The sequence below is a fragment of the Salmo salar genome, chromosome 05 (genome assembly GCF_965601325.2).
Source record: "Salmo salar chromosome 05, fSalSal1, whole genome shotgun sequence".
Lineage (NCBI taxonomy): Eukaryota > Metazoa > Chordata > Actinopteri > Salmoniformes > Salmonidae > Salmo > Salmo salar.
In genome coordinates, this window is record NC_138295.1 from 53,277,501 (window position 1) to 53,295,405 (window position 17,905).

Sequence of the window (17,905 nt, forward strand, 5' to 3'; positions counted from 1 at the left end):
ACAGACAGAAACAATATCACACACAGGAAATATTTGAGACACCATTTCAAGACAATGTCCTGACCGTGTTCAAAGCCCTAAGTTCGTTCCATTCCCTAAACAGTTTGTGAAGCCCTAATGGTGGGATGACAGGCCTAACTAGTCAGGGATCAGCCCCGTTTCCCTAGCGTTTCATCCTCTGGCCATTTAATTCAGCAGGAATCACATCCTATTACGGTGTTCCTGCTGACAGACAACGACCACATCTAAGACGACATGACAGAGGAACAGGAAAGAAATAAAGAGAGAGAGAGAGAATGAAAGAAGGAAAAAGAGTTGAGCCAGCAGCCGCGTTGAATTGGAGTGTTACTGCAGACACTGGTCTTCACTGTGGACTCATGGACTTTCTCTCTCTTTATCGCTCTCCCTCTCCCGCTCTCTTTCTGTTACTCTCTCTCTCTTTCTGTTTCTCTCTCCATTCCTCTATTTACCCCGCTCTGGCCTGTTTGTTTCTCGTTCTCTCAAAAAGTCTCTCTCCATCTGCCTCTCTGACTTCCACTCTCTCTATTGGTCATTTTGTTGTAAAGAGCGTATAGCCTAATCGTTTCACTGTTCATTCATATCACAATGTTATCTTCCCCCTACTACTGGACACACACACACCCACACACGCACGCACGCACATACACGCACGAACACACACGTCCTTCTGCTCTCCTACCTTCGCCCCAGAGCCACATCCACACCCCCACCCCCCCCCCCCCACCCAGAGGGAAGCCCATGCTAACTAACACCCCATATAAATATTCAAACATGTTCCACTGTTTTGTTTTGTTATCATCATTCTCTCCCTCCTCTTCTTCTTCTTCTTCTCTCTAGCTCCATGTCTCCATCCATCCATCCGTCCAGAATGGTAGCCTGGGAGTATGACTAAACCGCCCTCCTATCCACTGAAGGAGAATGACAAGACCAAACCCACAGGGGAGGGAGACACTCTGGGTGACTGGAGGCAGTGGCACTGACTGACTGACTGACTGACTGACTGACTGACCGCTTCAACTAGCTATGAATAAACAAACGCGCTAATTAAGTTAGCATTCTCTAGCTTTTTCTAGGTTGTTTAAGTCATTGGGGGAGGGGGGGGGGGTGAGAAAAAAAAGAGCTTGCAAACATGTCCGTTAATTATGGATTACAGCTGTCCTTCATAAACCTAATTACCGAGTGCTGAAAGGCAACGGGGGCGATTTGCATATGCACATGAAAGACATGAAGACATATGCAAAGATATGATTTAAATTAGCATTCTTTGATAGCGAGGGTTACAAATCAAACTGGCATGTTGTGAGATTCGCATCCCTCACTCTTACTTCTTTCCCCCCCCACATGTTTATTCTGAGCATGGCAGCAAGCAGTGACGGCACGACTGGCAGGGCCTGATGGAGGCACCTGGCAATGGCCCGCTGAAGTGAGACGACAGACACACGCACGCATGCACACACAAACGAACACACGCGTGTGCGCGCACACACGGCGCATAGAAAGTCACAGACAAGCTTGCATATACGCGCCACAGAAACGGCAGGTTCAAATGAAGGGCAAGGCTAAGTGGGAAAAGAGAAAATCCATTTGTTGAAACAGGTTTCTAATCCCCTGTTCTCCATAGGTCCGCTCTCAGGTTAGGATCTACCGGATCTACCTCCAACAGCTTTGAGGGAGCGTCCTTTACTCAAACGACTGTTGCCTTCATCATAAAAGCAACAAAAGGGGACATTTCACCATGCCATTCATCCATATCCATATTTCCCCAGATGAATTTAACTAATAAGGCCTTATTTTAGCCTCGAGGGAGGCTCTCAATTTAAAGGGAGATAAAAAAAAAGAAAATGGAGGAGTTTCACGTTCCACTCCCTTTAGATTAATCGGTGCGCCACACCTCGTTAGCTCTGTGACGCGCCGCAGCTTTACCGATAAGCGGCGAGACACGGCTCAATTACCCAAGTTACACTTCTTTCTCTTCCCTCCATCACCAGATGAAGAGATAACATGTCAATATGGGATCCAAACAACTTCATTTGCCTAACAGTATTCCTGGATGGTTCGGGTCGGGAATCTCAATCTTCAATTCCGGAAGGGATGTTGGGAGATCTAAGGAGATGCCTCTGGCATCAGTGAGGCGCAAAATGGCCCCATCCTGTGCAGAACATACAAAGCATTCTGGGATACACAGAGAGCATTCTGGGACAGACAGACAGACAGACAGACAGACAGACAGACAGACAGACAGACAGACAGACAGACAGACAGACACACAGACAGAGACAGACAGACAGACAGACAGAGACAGAGACAGAGACAGAGACAGAGACAGAGAGACAGAGACAGAGAGAGAGAGAGAGAGAGAGAGAGAGAGAGAGGTGTATCACATCACACATGGCTTGCTTTACTTAGCCTGTATTCATAAAGAGTCTCATAGTAGGAGTACTGATCTGAGATCAGGTCCCTGTGTCCATAAACGTATTCATTATTCTGTATATAAAAGGCCGAACTGATCCTAGATCAGCACTCTGAGATGCTTTATGAACATGGGCCATGGGCCTATTCATCAAAAAAATAATAGCACTTTGCTGCCATCTGTGTCAGAAACAGAAATCATGTCATTTGATGGTGTTATAAGTATCAATGTCACCTGTGCGATGGCCTTGACAATGGCACATACAGGAAGGTGAACCACGATAAAAACGGAGAGGATATTTTTTTTGTTACTCGTCAAACTAAACTCTTTCTCCTAAATGGTAAGGGTGACCAACGAGTCATTAGGCAGAATGAGAGAGGTGCCAGATGTGTGAATCGCTCAACCCTCACCAAACTCAGCAGCGTGCCCAGGAGAGAGAGCTCTAGAGGGCTCTGTGTGTCTGTGTTTCCTATGGAGCTATACGGAGCTACGGCTCAGTTCTCTCGGTGGGGTGAAGCCGCCTGAGACAGAGCTACTACAGTGGGCCGCTGGGCCCTGTTGAAATGACTAGTGAGGGCGCTCATCCTGCCTCGTGTGCCAGTCCTAATGATGGCGTCCACCTGCTGTTTTAATGTCACAGCTGGAGTGCCCTCCATCCCTCACTGACTTCAGCATTAGCAGCAGGTATCTCTACAGAACGCCTCCTCTTCGCCCTCGCCGCCCCCCCCTTACCTCACCATCCCCTTCTTACACCTCTCTACCTCCCCTCTCCAACAACACTCCATCTCGTTCTTCCACCTTCTCTGCAACTCCCCCTTGCCACACCCTACTCCCCGCTCCATCTCCCCCTCAGCTCCTCTTCACACCCCATTACTCAGATGAACCCTGGTGAACTGTGAGGTCCTCTGTACTGGAAGCCAGATCCTCACAGTAGGCCCCTGCGCCAGGAGAGAGCGAGAGCGAAAGAGGGAGTGAGAGAGAGAGGGAGTGAGAGAGAGAGAGAGAGAGAGAGGTGAGAGCGAGAGGGAGTGAGAGAGAGTGAGAGCGAGTGAGAGAGAGAGCGCATCCCTCTCTCTACCTTTCATTCTTACCGCAATCTGCTGATTTGAGCATATCTCTGCACAGAAACAACGGGTCAAACAGACTTCCACTATATGGTCAATACAAAATAAACCATACAATACACTGTATAATGTGTGTGTATAGCCAGACATACACACACATTATACATCCTATCTCATTCACTCTGTTTCCATAATTATACCCTACTTGGGTAAACATAATCTTTGCCTTTTCATATAAATACAGTGTGATGGGGGGGGGGAGAGCAAGGTAAGTTGACATGTCTAAACTGACAACTTAACGGGCGAGTAAACTGACAAAGGATCCTGAACCCCCCCCCCCCCCGGACAGGAGCGTGGGGGATCGAGACGTGATGGCAATAACAGGAGACTGACAGACAGAGGACTTCTACCTCCCTTCTCCACCTCCCCTCCATCTCCCCCTTCCACCTTCTCTTCATCTCCCTCCCTCCCTCCCTCCCTCTTTCTCCCCTCTCCACATCCTTTTCCCCCCACCTTCCACCTTTTCTCCAACTCACCTTTCCGCACCCTAACTAGGGGTTCCGTTTCTTCTACGCCTGCTACATTAGGTTGGGGGCGAAAAAAACTGACTGCTGCAACCTGATTGGCTGAATGCAATACGCAACATCCGGGATTAGCATTTAGCCACTCTAGCATGTTTCACAAAGAAAGTACACATATTTTCCCACAACAACAACAAACAAAAAAATCGGCCTTCCCGCCATTAAATAAAGTTAAGGGGGAAATCTAAGCTTTTGCAGCCTGAATGGCGAATGTTTTAAGTACGAACCGGTTACTGGGGAACACAAGTGTATTACCAGCTGGCCACATCAAACCCACTATGATGTGAAATCATCTATTATTGATCTCGTCGTTATGTTGCCAACGGCAGTTTAAACGTTAAAGAGCCACTGGCTCTGAGCGTCGTAGCAGCGCTGTTGGCACAATATGCGATTCGACTTCATTATGTATTCCAATTAACCGGCTTAATGTGTAAGTAGTAAAAAGAAACAGAAACTTGAAAATGCTGAACAAGGAGGAAGAAAGAGAATTTATTGTATTCGGTTCCAAGATATAAAATATGATAATTATTCATACATGGTATCTGAAGAGCAGTTTATAAAACTCGGGATGGCAGTTTCATGTTTGAATGATCTGGTATTGTCCCTTTAAAACTCCCTATATTCAGAATAACAATATATGTATATATATGGGTTACAAAAAGAAACAGAAAGAAAAGCTAGTGTTTGCTACTAGAAGAGAACAGGCCTCTCCACCTCCTAAGAATGAGAGAAGAGAACAGGCCTCTCCACCTCCTAAGAATGAGAGAAGAGAACAGGCCTCTCCACTTCCTAAGAATGAGAGAAGAGAACAGGCCTCTCCACTTCCTAAGAATGAGAGAAGAGAACAGGCCTCTCCACCTCCTAAGAATGAGAGAAGAGAACAGGCCTCTCCACCTCCTAAGAATGAGAGAAGAGAACAGGCCTCTCCACCTCCTAAGAATGAGAGAAGAGAACAGGCCTCTCCACCTCCTAAGAATGAGAGAAGAGAACAGGCCTCTCCACCTCCTAAGAATGAGAGAAGAGAACAGGCCTCTCCACCTCCTAAGAATGAGAGAAGAGAACAGGCCTCTCCACCTCCTAAGAATGAGAGAAGAGAACAGGCCTCTCCACTTCCTAAGAATGAGAGAAGAGAACAGGCCTCTCCACTTCCTAAGAATGAGAGAAGAGAACAGGCCTCTCCACCTCCTAAGAATGAGAGAAGAGAACAGGCCTCTCCACCTCCTAAGAATGAGAGAAGAGAACAGGCCTCTCCACTTCCTAAGAATGAGAGAAGAGAACAGGCCTCTCCACTTCCTAAGAATGAGAGAAGAGAACAGGCCTCTCCACTTCCTAAGAATGAGAGAAGAGAACAGGCCTCTCCACTTCCTAAGAATGAGAGAAGAGAACAGGCCTCTCCACTTCCTAAGAATGAGAGAAGAGAACAGGCCTCTCCACTTCCTAAGAATGAGAGAAGAGAACAGGCCTCTCCACCTCCTAAGAATGAGAGAAGAGAACAGGCCTCTCCACTTCCTAAGAATGAGAGAAGAGAACAGGCCTCTCCACTTCCTAAGAATGAGAGAAGAGAACAGGCTCTCCACCTCCTAAGAATGAGAGAAGAGAACAGGCCTCTCCACTTCCTAAGAATGAGAGAAGAGAACAGGCCTCTCCACCTCCTAAGAATGAGAGAAGAGAACAGGCCTCTCCACTTCCTAAGAATGAGAGAAGAGAACAGGCCTCTCCACCTCCTAAGAATGAGAGAAGAGAACAGGCCTCTCCACTTCCTAAGAATGAGAGAAGAGAACAGGCCTCTCCACCACCTAAGAATGAGAGAAGAGAACAGGCCTCTCCACTTCCTAAGAATGAGAGAAGAGAACAGGCCTCTCCACCTCCTAAGAATGAGAGAAGAGAACAGGCCTCTCCACCTCCTAAGAATGAGAGAAGAGAACAGGCCTCTCCACTTCCTAAGAATGAGAGAAGAGAACAGGCCTCTCCACCTCCTAAGAATGAGAGAAGAGAACAGGCCTCTCCACTTCCTAAGAATGAGAGAAGAGAACAGGCCTCTCCACTTCCTAAGAATGAGAGAAGAGAACAGGCCTCTCCACTTCCTAAGAATGAGAGAAGAGAACAGGCCTCTCCACCTCCTAAGAATGAGAGAAGAGAACAGGCCTCTCCACTTCCTAAGAATGAGAGAAGAGAACAGGCCTCTCCACTTCCTAAGAATGAGAGAAGAGAACAGGCCTCTCCACTTCCTAAGAATGAGAGAAGAGAACAGGCCTCTCCACCTCCTAAGAATGAGAGAAGAGAACAGGCCTCTCCACTTCCTAAGAATGAGAGAAGAGAACAGGCCTCTCCACCTCCTAAGAATGAGAGAAGAGAACAGGCCTATGAGAGAAGAGAACAGGCCTCTCCACCTCCTAAGAATGAGTAACACACTAAAGTTCCGCCCCTTATATGAGAATACGTACAAGCCCCATTTTCAAGAAGCAAAGCAGAAATGTATCAAAACTGCCGGTTGTTAAAGGTGGTTAGCCTTCCCTCGCTCATTTCATTCCTTCTTTATTGTCTCCCTCTTCCTCACCGCGGTGCCGTTAGAGATATGAAAAATATATGGGCTTTTCTTCCTCTCTTTTCCTCTCCTCCGTCCGTGTTAAATCATTAAACAGGAGCGCCGCTCATTATATTTCGTAACAAAACTTCTCTTACACCAAATAAATCACGAGCAGCGCCACTAACAGCCGTGTAGGGATAAATTATGGTGCGCCTCACTGGCAGTATTGGTATTTTAAAAAGCTTGCTGTACAATTTCTATGATGAACCGTAATTTGTAATGCTGGTCGGTTTATGTTAAGAGGGCCTCTCAGCAGGTATCTATCCGTGCAGTATAGGGGGTGAAGGGTGGCGAAGGAGAAACGACAACGCTATTTGCATTTGCATTGTTTTTTTTTTCAGCCTATGAATGTTATTTAAAGCCACGTTTATTTTGTTATTTTTAATGATGCAAGGGTGTGTAACCTACACATAACCTACACATAGGACTGCTATATCAACATGTGTATAGATGTATACTGGCTACTGTACTGAATTTCATATACAGTGGCAAGAAAAAGTATGCGAACCCTTTGGAATGACCTGGATCTCTGCATAAATTGGTCATCACATTTGATCTGATCTTCATCTCAGTTGTAGTCCCGTGTGGCTCAGTTGGTAGAGCATGGTGTTTGCAACGCCAGAGTTGTGGGTTCGATTCCCACGGGGGACCGGTACGGAGGAAAAAAATGTATAACATGTATGCATTCACTACTGTAAGTCGCTCTGGATAAGAGCGTCTGCTAAATGACTAAAAATGTTGTTTTTTTTTAAATGTCAGTCACAACAATAGACAAACATAGTGTGCTTAAACTAATAACACACAAATTGTTGTATTTTTCTTGTCTATATTTAATACATCATTTAAACATTCACAGTGTAGGTTGGAAAAAGTATGTGAACCCCTATGACTGCTCCAAAAGCTAATTGGAGTCAGGAGTCCGCTAACCTGGAGTCCAATCAATGAGACGAGATTGGAGATGTTGGTTAGAGCTGCCTTGCCCTATAAAAAACACACACAACATTTTTGTTTGCTAGTCACAAGAAGCATTGCCTGATGTGAACCATGCCTCAAACAAAAAGAGATCTCAGAAGACCCAAGATTAAGAATTGTTGACTTGCATAAAGCTAGAAAGGGTTACAGAAGTATCTCTAAAAGCCTTGATGTTCATCAGTCCACGGTAAGACAAATTGTCTATAAATGGAGAAAGTTCAGCACGCTTGCTATTCTCCCTACGAGTGGCCGTTCTGCAAAGATGACTGCAAGAGCACAGCGCAGAATGCTCAATGAGGTTAAGAAGAATCCTAGAGCGTCAGCTAAAGACTTACAGAAATCTCCGGAACATGCTAACATCTCTGTTGACTAGTCTACGATATGTAAAACACTAAACAAGGATGGTGTTCATGGGAGGACACCACGGAAGAAGCCACTGCTGTCCAAAAACAATGTCTGAAGTTTGCAAAAGTGCACCTGGATGTTCCACAGCGCTACTGGCAAAAATATTCTGTGGACAGATGAAACCACAGTTGAGTTGTTTGGGAGGAACACACAACACTATGTTTGGAGGAAAAAACGGCACAGCACACCAACATCAAAACGTCATCCCAACTGTAAAGTATGGTGGAGGGAGGCATCATGGTTTGGGGATGCTTTGCTGCCTCAGGGCCTGGACAGCTTGCTATCATTGACGGAAAAATGAATTCCCAAGTTTATCAAGACATTTTGCAAGGAGAATGTTAGAAATGTTTTGCAAGGAGATCTGTCTGCCAATTGATGCTCAACAGAAGCTGGGTGATGCAACAGGACAACGACCCAAAACAAAGTAAATCAACAACAGAATGGAGTTCAACAGAAGAAAATAACGCCTTCTGGAGTGGCCCAATCCTGACCGCAACCCGATTGAGATGCTGTGGCATGACCTCAAGAGAGTAATTCACACCAGACAGCCGAAGATTATTGCTGAACTGAAACAGTTTTGTAAAGAGGAATGGTCCCAAAATTCCTCATGACCATTCTGCAGGTCTGATCCGCAACTACAGGAAACGTTTGGTGTGAGGTTATTGCTGCCAAAGGAGGGTCAACCAGTTATTAAATCCAAGGGTTCACATACTTTCTCAGTCTCAGGCAGGCTGTTCTAATTCTGTCCCACAAGGAGCAGTAAGTGGGGGGTGGTCATGGTTAAGGTTAGAGAGAGAGAGAGAGAGAGAGAGAGAGAGAGAGAGAGACGAGAGAGACGAGAGAGAGAGAGAAAGAGAGAGAGAGAGACGAGAGAGAGAAGAGAGAGAGAGAGAGAGAGAGAGAGAGAGAGAGCGGACGAGAGAGAGAGAGAGAGAGACAGAGAGAAGAGAGAGAGACGAGAGCGAGATGAGAGAGACAGAGAGACAGAGAAGAGAGAGAGAGAGAGAGAAGAGAGACGAGAGAGAGAGAGAGAGAGAGCGACGGACGAGAGAGACGAGAGAGAGAGAGAGAGAGAACCACCTCCCCGGCCCCAGTGGGCAGATTACAAAACCAGGGCTAACAGGGCTGCGAGGTGAATAACAGGGTCCTGTTCATTAGTGAAACAATTTACCAATAGAAAACAATTTACAACGCTTTGCAAAACAAAACAAAAATGTGTGTTTCTTATTGGACCATTCCAGGTAGTACCTCCCCTGTTTTTTTCTCCATTTGGTAACTAATGAACATGACCCAGGGCTGCCTGGGGCTAACAAGGGCTGGGTCTGGTGCTCAGGTCCGTTTACCCAGACCTCCCCTCTCCCCCTCCTGGGGATTAAAACAAACACAAGCCCTTGATGAGACCAAGAAAAAACAGCCCAAACATGACTTATTTAGTCTGTTTACTGCGTGTTCACTGTATCTGCCAGTCCTCAGAGAACAAATTAAAACGTATAAAACAGAGAGAGGTAAATAAATAATTAAATCCCCATGGTATAGAAGAATTCCGGAAGCCCGGAGAGTTGGGAAAAAAGTATATTTTTCCAGAAGGCTTTGTTCTTACCACACCTTAAGAACAGAACAGAGGTGTGTGGATTTCACTGAGCAGATCAATTTACAACAATATATCAAATCAAGTAAAGGTCTGAAACTGAAACAACGCTCAGCAATGGAATAATCCATGAGAGTTCGCGATGAATCAAAGGATATGAACACGCCACACTCAATTTGGAGGAGTCAAGAGATCTTGAAAGAGAGACAGGAAAAGGAAAAAAAGACCCTCTAATGTCAGCCTTGTTGTTTCTGAGTGATCTCGCACATTAAAACGAATGGAAAGAACATGACAGAGAGAGTTGTGTTTCTCTCACAATAGCTTTCCTAAAGCAGATAATCCATAAAACATAAGGCCTCCATATTGACGTTTACCCGGCCTGAGTGAAGGGTAATGCACTGATGTCAGAGCTGGCTGAGCTGCCTGCCTGTCTCTGTGTGTGTCTCTGTGTGTCTGTATGTGTGTGCGTACGTGTGTGTGTGTATGTGTGTGTGTGCGTACGTGGTGTGTGTGTGTGTGTGCGTACGTGTGTGTGTGTGTGTGTGTGGTGCGTGTGTGTGTGTGTGTGTGTGTGTGTGTGTGTGTGTGCGTACGTGTGTGTGTGTGTGTGTGTGTGTGTGTGTGTGTGTGTGTGTGTGTGTGTGTGTGTGGTGTGTGGTGTGTGAAATGCTAGCTACCACTCTCATTACCGCTGCGCTGAAGGGCGGCTAAGGTCACTCCCTGGAAGAGGAAAATAAACTATTTCACTCATCAAATATGCACTTATTCCGTGAGAGAAAGTCTTATCACATATTGAAAGTCAAGTCTCTATAGTAAAGCCAATGAAGGTCATACAGTTATGTATAGATTTGTAAGGTGAAAGTTTTGTGTTCCTATTATTATGACTCTCCAATCTTTTACTGCAAGTTAAAGAAGTATAAAGATGTCTCCTCTCTTTCACAGAATAGTGGGATTCTATAGGCTGATGTACCGCTTATGATTCTACACAATATACATCAATATTATGTGGATGCTGCCTCCCACTCAAGGCTTGAACCCTCACTGAGTTTCGTGCCTTCAACCTAATTAAAAAAAAAAAAAAATTAACTCATTAAATTGAACGGTCTCAGTCACACATTTACACGTCACACTACTCACACCGCCAATGCGGTGTAGCTACTATCTAGCTAGCTAGCAGACTAGATCTAGGCTTTGACTCAGCACACAATAAACAACACTATTCTCTTGGGGTAGTTTAAATGTTACCTCATTTATGCCCAACGTGGATAGAAAGAAGTCTGTTCTTCCAGCACACAACGACAGTAGCCTGTTTACATTTCTGAGTGGAGAGAAGAAGAAAACCTTGAGAGGAACAGTGAGCTCTGCCACCATGGCCATTTAAAAGCCAATCCCAGCATCGGGGCCTTAAGAAGAAGTAGGCCCCATTTAAATTGCAAAGGTCCTCCTCAGTCACCGGCATACAGAATGCAATATGTATCACCGGGTCCTCAAGAGTAAATGAATAAATAAATAAATAAGTAAATAAAGGATGACATGCAAATGAGGGTGACGGAGGCGCGGTCTCAGCCCGTTCGGTGATGCGCCAGCCATTAATCAACCGGCACATGCAAAGCGTCCGCTCCCGTCCTTAGCATCTTCGCATATTCTAATGAAGCCGCTGGCATGCAAATGAGGACGACCTTTTCATTTGCTTTCCTGCAACTTTTACAGTAATACCAGCGAGTGGAGAGGGTGGCTGTAATGGCTATTAAAGCCTAGGCTAGCGTGCGTGACGTCACGCTGTGGGCACCTGAAACTTTATGACACTGTAATTAGGCTAATCTAATACCGTGCGCCGCCTGTCACACCGTCTCTTTATGGCGTAAGACTTGTCGGACACTTTATTTATTTGGGCTCGTTCTGAGGAATGGATAGATGGTCGGATAGTCAGTCGGTGGGATTTATACCCAGACTAGACGTTTCCTCCTTCCTCCCACCCTTCGGCCCCCACCTTCCTGGCCCGTGAATGAATCCCCCTGCCGGGGTTGGTCTGATGGGGAGACACAGTGGCGGCCGGGTGGGGTTCCTGCCACTGCCGCCGCACCCTGGCATAACTCTCCCACTCAGGCCCCCTCTCTGTCGCCCCCCCGATCTCCCCTGCTGCTGAGAGGCCCTACCCAGGGCATTGAGAGAGAGAGACCATCCCTATCACCAAGGAAGCAGGCAGGCAGGGCAGCGGGGTCCAACACTGTCGACGGGGAGGCAGGAGGAGCAAACCGGCAGGGAAGGAAAAAAAAAGTTTATGCCTCCTTACCATGACTTTGAACTTTCTCGGATGAGGCATAAATATTGAAATGAAAGATGCGCTCAGCGCAGAGGGGAGGATGGGGGAGGGAAGGAGGGAGGATAGACGGATGGGAGGAAGAGGAGACAGGAGGCCCACTGAGAGAGGAGACAGGGCCCTCACCCCTCTGCCAGGAAGCATTCTACTGGGCCGACAGTTATGGATAGGAAACATTACTGGGGCTGGTAATTAAAGCAAAAACTGATACCGTCTCTCGGATGGGGGATTTCAGACGCCGCATCCATTTGTCACTGCTGCGCACTCGCCAAGGCCAGATTGAATTACACATATTTAGTCCCACAGAGTACGCCAGCTTTTATCTACCTATCTATCTAGATATCTACCTATCTATCCCTTCAGTCAGGTTGTTCAGTTTGACATCAGATCAACTTAAGAAGATGTTTCTGGTTTCCTGTCTGTAAACCTTTGTCTCCTGTCCATTAATAGCTAACTCAATAGCCATTCTGATTACCTCACATAACAACGGCTCTGATCATGCAAAAACATATCGTTCTCTCTGTCCACGTTCACTCAAAAGTGAGTGAGTGACTTCGTGAGTGGACTAGCGAATGATTTAGAGACTGGGTTAGGGACTGTGTAAGCTAGTGAAGGACTGAATGACTGCATGGGCGAGTGACTGACTACCCAGAGACGGGGAAAAGGCCAGCAGAGGACTAGGAGGATGCCATGTCACCAGGATGGGGGGATCGGTGACACTGAGCGTGTCACGGGGTGACGGCTGCACTCTGCTAGGACTAGTCGCCCCTCCGGCGCTGTCACAGGAACCAGCCGCTCCCGTTACTGACACTACCCCCTCTGACAGGCCAAACACGACAAACCTCATCTCTGGCTAGAGACAAGCCCTGACGGCACACACAGACAGACGGAGAGAGAGGGAGAAGACGGAGGAGAGAGAGAGGAGAGGGAAAGGGGGGAGAGAGGGGATAGAGGGAGAAAGAGGATGGAAGAGAGAGAAGGATGGAGAGAGAGAGAGAGAGAGAGAGAGAAGGATGGAGAGAGAGAGCGCGAGAGAGAGAAGGATGGAGAGATAGCGTGATGTGAGAAAAATAGGAAAAAGGGAGAGAGGGTGAGGAGGAGGGGAGACAGAGGAGGCGAAGGGAGAGAGACAGCACTAGAGAAAGTGGAAGGAGATAGAAAGGGTTCAGCGAGAGAAAGAGAGGCGGACGAGGGAGTGGGGAGGAGAGAGGAGCAGAGCGAGCGGCAAGACTGATCGCTGTTGATCTTCACGATAAGCGCTCCCGACAACTTGCGACCAAAGTGGCGCTCCAACACTAATCGGCCGTGAAGGCTGACCCGCAGCTAGGCAGCGGAGTTCAGATCGGATAGGGCCGGCACTCGGGGCCCAGACGAGATTGCCCCGGACAGGAGACATCTAGGCATCAAAACTCCCTGAGAAATTGTGACATGGCTTCAGTGCACTGTGAGAAGAACATGAAGAAAAAAACTAGCGAGCAGTGATACTCGGCACTCTTGGCAGTCAGGGCGGACTTATCAGGCTAAGATGAAAAGAGAAGGACAGAGGGAGAGCAGAGAGAGGAAGAGGGGGAGGGGGGAGGAGGGAAGGAGGAAAGGGAAGGATGGAAAATATGAGGAGGAAAAGAATATATAAATTTTACTAACAATTATGTTTGAGCCATTTCAAAAGGAGTTGGACCTGTATCTGTCTGAAAGAACAACCTTGAAATGTGTTTGTGTTCACCCTCTAGCCTACTTTGAGCGTAAATGTGTGTGTGTGTCGTGTGTGTGTGTGTGTGTGTGTGTGTGTGTGTGTGTGTGTGTGTGTGTGTGTGTGTGTGGTGTGTGTGTGTGTGTGTGTGTGTGTGTGGTGTGTGTGTGTGTGTGTACATACATATACAGGGGAGTGTTACTAACAAATTATTATTAACAAATAAATAACAAAATGAATACAAATTGAGCAAAACATGTCTGAGGACTCTAAACCTCAAAGTATGACTGAAAAACTTAAAATGGTCTGTAAATATCATCAAATCAAAAGCGTGGGCCACATGTACGTAGCCCTAACTCTTACCTATCAGTCAATTGATATGAAGTGCTTCACAACCACAATCCAAACAACAAACAAATCAACTTTCCTCCATAGAAGACACTGGGACAAATGGCAAAGCCCACAGTGTGCATGTCAAACCTGAATCTCCATGTCTCTTTAACAGTGAAAAACAATGGCCTCAAAACTGAACCTTGGGGAGTGCCAAGTAATTAGATACTACCATACTTGACTGAGAAAATACACCGAAAAAACATAATAACTCTAATATAACGAACCAGTAACGACATGTGCAATGAATGACAGCTTCAATCAACTTCACTTTCAATCCCCTCGCAGGGAGAAGACCGGTCACTCGTAACTAGGTTTACTGAAATAATGCCTGAAATCCTTCACTGTCTTTTGACATGCAGCCCTTTAAATGAAACAGATGAACAGTCGTTTTATAAATTCTTATATAAATATTTTGCTGAGTGGGTGCCTTTATTGCCAAGGCGCTCCGTTGGTCGTCATGAGGAAACATGAAGCCCTATTCTAATACTGCCATGTTTTTACAGTCACTAATGACTACAGGCTCCCACTTAGGGCTCCGCCTGCAAAATGTGTCCATTGTATAAAAATACATATAAAATAATCATATCTGGCACCATAAATCATCATGGGCTAGATCCCTTACGGACAATTTACTGCAGAGCAGAACACGAGGCAGAAGGGAGGGAGTTGAGGAAGGGACTGTGTGTGTGCGTTTATAGTGGAGGAAGTAACCACTACGGTCCTCATACTGGAATAATAATTCCACGACACGTGTGGTGAGGGTGTCGATGGACGGTGGTCACCTGGGTCACTGGGGGATATGCAACAAGGGCCAAAGCCAAACACAAAGGCTGTACTCTTTATTACACTAAATCAATGCTGGGGGCACTGTGCAGCACAGAAACTGTTTCAAACACTAAATGCGGTCTATGGTTCCACTGAGTCTGACAATATGCCAATAACTACGGGCTGCTAACCTCAACCCCCCAATCCCCCACCACACACACACACACACACACTAACCTCAACCCCTCGGCACACACAGTTAGAGACACACACACACACACCAGTGAGGTGAAGCAGAAAGAGAGAGAGACAGTCACCGGACCCCCTCTCAGCCCCCTCCCCCCTCCAACCAAAGCCCCCCGGGCCACAGGGGTCTCCGAGGGTGAGGTGTCAGAGCTGGTGAGGCCTGCCGGTCATCACCCACAATCCCTCACTGTGGAGAGGAGGGGTGGGAGTAATAATACTGTCCCTTATTGATCTGTTGTGGAGAGATGCTCTCTCTTTACACAGGGACCAGACCACTGGAGCCAGGGCACAGAAACCACACACACACACACACACACACACACACACACACACACACACACACACACACACACACACACACACACACACACACACACACACACGCGCGCACACACACACGCGCACACACGCACGCACACACACACACAAATATGCTAGACTATATCAAAAAACACAAACACAAGTACATACAGAAATATGTGTGCATGTCACGACCGAGGTTGATTCCAATTAAAGGAGTATGATCCCTATTCAAAGTTAAGAAAGTGTGATGCTGATTAATCGCAGAATCACACCCCGTGAAATCTCAAGGCTTGAAGTGCAACCACACACACATGCATACAGTAGCATCTACAGAAACATTTGTACGAAACTATACAAACATGTGCATACAAATGTGCACAGACAAACAAACACATAATAATAAAAACACAAACCCAAATACACGGTGTACTTATTTATTGATGAAGTTATTTGCTCATAAAAAAAAAATGTACGCCCTTTTCTTCTAAGAGAATACTTTGGGAGGAATAGAACATGTTTTAAAACATGCATAGAACAAGTCACAAACCTCCATTCACATTATATCATAACAACAGAACAAAATAGTCTCCAACATTGAAAAATGTGGTATTTGCACACGGATTCCAGAGGCATCTTTAACACGCCAAAGAACTGTCTCCACCACGCAGCACAGCTCTCTTGCCATTAGTTAGCCGAACCGGTTCGGCTAACTAATCTCTTCACTTCTCTATCACTTTTCATTACCGGCTGTTGCGGTGAAACCTCACTTCACTCTATCATTGACACAGTAAGGCTAATGGGATCTACCGTCATGTAAATTAAATTGTTTGTTTCGTTTGCTTCCTTCACTCCTGATTGTCAGCGCAACTCGCCAGGGAGCAGCAGCAGGTGTGTTTGTTTGTGTAGGAGGAGTACACTGGAGGACTGCTTTTGTGTGTGTGGTGTGTGTGTGTGTGTGTGTGTGTGTGTGTGTGTGTGTGTGTGTGTGTGTGTGTGTGTGTGTGTGTGTGTGTGTGTGTGTGTGTGTGTGTGTGTGTGTGTGTGTGTGTGTGTGAGAGCGTGTGTATACTTGTGTCTGTGCGTGCATGTATACGCAGAGGACGGCGTTGGAGGCAAACCAGATGTTTCACCTGACCCTGGGCTCAGCCGCGAAAATGCAAAGTTCTGGTGCCTACTGCATGCTCCCGCCGGCACAGGTACAACCAACTGTCACAAACACTGGAGAATATGCATAACCGTGGGCTCGGGTTACTACAACATGGTCAGAATGTAAATTTGACAACCTTCCGGAGACGAGTCAACCAGCCAGCTAGGCAGCGCTACAGCGGTGGCTGTTGGGTAATTGACAGCACCTGAAAACAAAACAACGTGCCCCTGTTTACGTGCCACAATATGGAAAGCTGCTATCGCGTTTCATTTGTCAACAGAGAGATATCAAATGGTGACGGTGAGGGAATAAACACATCCCTGTGATTACTGATTAAGACGGACGATAATGACACAACACATGTAATTAGACGAGTGAGCGACTTCGGCAGCGAGAATAAATATTCTTTACATCCATACAACGCCTGACAGGAGAAAAAAAGTACTGTACGTAAAATACTGTATGTGAAGAAAACAGATAACTCTTTATTTGAACGGTGACCTACCTACATTAGGACTTAGCCAACCTACATTAGGACTGCCTAGCTACATTAGGACTTAGCCTACCTACATTAGGACTTAGCCAACCTACATTAGGACTTAGCCAACCTACATTAGGGCATTCATAATCCGTTCATAATTCATTCATGTTAAGCCATATTACAACCTATGTGTTGTGATAATTGCGTTGTTTTCTCTTTAACCTGTTAATGCATATGCCTTGCGACCGTGAGGCCTAAAGGCCCATGACAACGAGAAGACAGAGTAACAGAATAAATTCAACCATTTCAACTTCAACATCATCAAATCAACTCTGCTTAGTCTAATACAGTGACAACTAAAAGATACCAAAAACAATTTCGTCCAATCAACGCAATCTAAATTTGATGTGGCTGTCCATGGTTCTGATTTGTGTGCGTGTGTGTTTTGTTGACCTCGGCTACCTGGCTAAAATGCTTGCTCGCTAGGTTAACTTCCATTCATGGGTTACGTTAAGCTAGTTTACATTATCCTTCTACATCTAGCTACATATTGAACGTCCATCCTCTCAGGCCAGGGGCACAACAACGTATGAATTAATGGGTGGATCAGAATCGGAAAGATACATTATTATTAATTAATTCAATTTTATTTTTGTCAATATTTTTGGGAAGCCTGGCTTCCCTTGGCATCCATGAACACACGCCACAGGACCTAACCTAGGTTTTTACCCTACTGTAAGAGTTACACTCATGTAGATCCCTGGTAGATTTACATTGGAACATCCAGCCAGACTTACTAACAAAATATTCCAAGTTAAAGCCAGAGTACACTAGCCTGATCCCAGATTTGTTAAGTGTTGTCTTGCCAAATTGCCAACTATGGTCATTGTCATGACGAACACCATGTTTGGGCTATGCAGCATTAACAGACC

The 17,905-nt window shown here is 46.1% G+C and overlaps 1 protein-coding gene across 2 annotated transcripts in view; it reads right to left on the bottom strand.

Annotated features, from left to right (window-relative positions):
- LOC106605077 (zinc finger protein 407) overlaps nt 1-17,905 on the bottom strand; it is a 157,684-nt gene that overhangs the window by 94,090 nt on the left and 45,689 nt on the right. The gene's annotated exons all lie outside the window — the stretch shown is intronic.